The sequence below is a fragment of the Triticum dicoccoides genome, chromosome 4A (assembly GCF_002162155.2).
Source record: "Triticum dicoccoides isolate Atlit2015 ecotype Zavitan chromosome 4A, WEW_v2.0, whole genome shotgun sequence".
NCBI lineage: Eukaryota > Viridiplantae > Streptophyta > Magnoliopsida > Poales > Poaceae > Triticum > Triticum dicoccoides.
Window position 1 is genome coordinate 327045568 of NC_041386.1, and position 3717 is coordinate 327049284.

The window sequence follows — 3717 nt, forward strand, 5'->3', positions numbered from 1 at the left end:
TCTTCGTACATGCGCACCCGAGGTGAGTCATGTATAATGTCGCAAGGTAGTACAGCCTCTGCGCCGTACACCAGGAAAAAGGTGTGTATCCGGTAGTTCGGTTGGGCGTGGTCCACAGCCCCCAGAGTACAGAGTCAAGCTCCTCAACCTAGTGTGCGTCTGATTCCTTCAAAGACCAGACCAGCCTGGGTTTGATGCCGCTCATTATAAGACCATTGGCCCGTTCGACTTGACCATTTGTCTGTGGATGATAGATAGAGGCGTAATCAAGCTTGATGCCCAGATTAGCGCACCAGGTTTTCACTTCGTCGGCTGTGAAATTAGAGCCGTTATCAATGAGGATACTGTGTGGGACACCATAACGGTGTACGACGCCGGATATGAATTCTATCACCGGCCTGGACTCGTCCGTTTTAACTGGTTTGGCCTCTATCCACTTAGTGAATTTATCCACCGTGACCAGCAGATATTTTTTCTTATGGCTTCCTCCTTTAAGGGGTCCAACCATGTCCAGTCCCCAGACCGCAAAACGCCAAGTGATGGGGATTGTTTGTAGGGCAGTGAGGGGGCATATGGCTTTGAGTGGCAAAGAGTTGGCATCCGACGCAACGTTGGACAAGGTCATGTGCATCTGCTCGGGCTGTTGGCCAATAAAACCATGTATGGAAGGTGTTGCTAACAAGGGCTCGAGCTGCGGCGTGGTGCCCGCTGAGACCGGCATGAATCTTAGCCAGGAGCTGCCGCCCCTCCTCCTCGGAGATGCATCTTTGAAGGACTCCGGTAGCGCTTTTCTTGTAGAGTTCTCCGCCGTGAACCTTGTAGGCCTTCGAACGACGGACAATGCGGCGGGCCTCATTCTGATCCTTAGGAAGTTCCTTCCTATTAAGTTAGGCCAAGAAGGGTTCGGTCCATGGGGCAATGACTGCCATAATGAGATGGGTCGACGGTGTTATTTCGGTGGCTGAGCCTCCGACGATATCGGTGTGTTCAAAATCTGGGGTTGTGTTCGGATCCGGACTAGTGTTGCCCCTTTCCCCCTGCCACACCACGGATGGCTTGAAAAGCCTTTCCAGAACGATGTTAGGTGGGACTGGGTCATGCTTGGCGTTGATACGAGAAAGAACGTCAACCGCTTGATTACATTCTCGGGCCACGTGATGAAACTCGAGTCCCTCGAACCGAGCCGACATTTTTAGGACGACATTACGATAAGCCGCCATCTTTGGATCTTTGACATCGATGTCTTCATTTATTTGAGATATTGCAAGGTTTGAGTCCCCGCGCACTTCCAGGCACTGTATGCCCATGGAGACAGCCATCCGGAGACCATGCAATAAGGCCTCGTATTCGGCTGCATTATTGGAGTCTGTGTATAGTATTTGGAGTACGTACTGAATGACGTCTCCCGTGGGGGACATCAAAACGACGCCCGCTCCTAGCCCTGCCAACATTTTGGAGCCATCGAAGTACATAACCCAGTTGGAATATGTCCGTCCTCTTTAGGGAGTTCGGCCTCTGTCCATTCGGCGACGAAGTCAGCCAGTACCTGGGATTTAATAGCTCGACGTGGTTTGTATGTAATATAAAATGGAAGGAGCTCAATGGCCCATTTGGCAATCCGGCCCGTGGCATCGCGGTTGTTTATTATGTCATTGAGTGGTACTTCAGAAGCCACCGTGATCGAACACTCTTGGAAGTAGTGTCGTAGCTTTCGGGATGCCATGTAGACCGCGTATGCTATCTTTTGATAACGGGGTACCGGGATTTGCATGGTGTAAGGACAGTGGATATGTAGTATACTGGCTTCTGAAGTGGGAATTTTTGTCCGTCCTGTTCTCATTCAATGACGAGCACGACACTCACCACTTGATGTGTTGTCGATATGTATAGCAGCATTGGTTCGCCGATGTTTGGCGTGGCCAGGATTGGGTTGCTTGCTAGGAGTGTTTTTATTTCTTCCAGTCTGGCTGTTGCCGCGTCCTTCCACTCAAGGTGATCGGTTCGCCATAGAAGGTGATAGAGTGGCAGTGCCTTTTCTCCCAATCTGGAGATAAAGCGGCTTAAAGCTGCCACGCAACCCGTGAGTTTTTGGACTTGTTTAAGGTCTGTTGGCGTAGCCAATTGTGACAGAGCTCGGATTTTGGCTGGATTTGCTTCAATTCCTCTGTTGGAAACGATGAAGCCCAGCAGCTTTCCTGCGGGGACGCCAAAAACACATTTTCCGGATGGAGCTTAATGTCATATGTGCGGAGGTTGTCAAATGTGAGGCATAGGTCGTCTATTAGTGTTCCGATGTGCCTTGTCTTGATTACAACATCATCCACATAGGCTTCGACTGTCTTTCTGATCAGTTTCTCCAGGCATATTTGGATCATGTGTTGGTAGGTGGCGCCGGCATTCTTGAGCCCGAAGGGCATGGTGTTGTAGCAGAATGGCCCATATGGGGTGATGAATGTTGTTGGAGCTTGGTCGGACTCCTTCATTTTGATTTGATGGTATCCGAAATATGCGTCGAGGAAACACAGTGAGTCGTGTCCTGAAGTAGCATCAATGATTTGATCAATGTGGGGGAGGGGGAAGGGATCCTTAGGGCAAGCTTTATTGAGGTCTTTAAAATCGACACACATGCGCCAGGATTTATCCTTCTTTGGTACCATCAGCAAGTTTGCCAGCCAGTCCGGATGTTTTATTTCTCTGACGAATCCGGCCTCGATTAGCTTGGCTAGCTCCTCTCCCATGGCTTGACGTTTAGGTTCGAAAAAGCGCCGCAGTGTTTGTTTGACCGGTTTGTATCCCTTTAATATGTTGAGGCTATGTTCGGCCAGTTTGCGCGGGATTCCTGGCATGTTAGAAGGGTGCTAGGCAAATATATCCTAGTTTTCACGAAGAAAATCCCTTAGCGAGGCATCGACCGTTGGGTCTAGTTGTGCCCCAATAGATGTTGTCTTTGTGGGGTCCATTGGATGGACCTAGAATTTGACTATTTCTTCCACTAGCTTGAAGGAGGTGGACTTGGGGTGTTTGTCTAAGATCACATCGTCCCTGTCCACCGTGGAGCGTAGTGCGGTTAATTCTTCGGCCGTGAGGGCTTCAGATAATGCCTCAAGGGCTAGGGATGCAGTTTTATTTTCGGCGTGGAGTGCTATGTCCGGATCACTGGCGAGAGTGATTATGCCTTTGGGCCCAGGCATCTTAAGCTTCATGTACCCGTAATGAGGTATAGATTGGAAGCGTGTAAATGCCTCCCGCCCCAAAAGGGTGTGATATCCGCTGTTGAAAGGGGCCACTTGGAAGGTTATTTCTTCGGACCGATAATTCTCCGGCATGCCAAATACCACGTCGAGTGTTATTTTTTCCGCACACCGCGCCTCCCGACTGGGAATAATTCCTCGGAAGGTCGTGCTGCTTTGCTCAATGCGGCTCCTGTATATTTCCATTTTGTGGAGTGTATCTTCGTAGATGAGGTTTAGTCGCTACCGCTGTGCATGAGGACCTTGGTGAGCCGAAAGCCGTCCATGATTGGACTGAGGACCAAGGCGGCTGGTGCTCGGACTATACTGTATTTTGGTTCATCACCATCATTAAAAGTTATAGCCGTGTCGTTCCAAGGGTTTATTGCTTCTATTTGACAGACTTCGGCCTTCATCCACGGCAACGGCGACGAGATGGTTGAGCACGGGATTTTCCCTTCGATCACGGCGGTGTTTGGAGATGAGT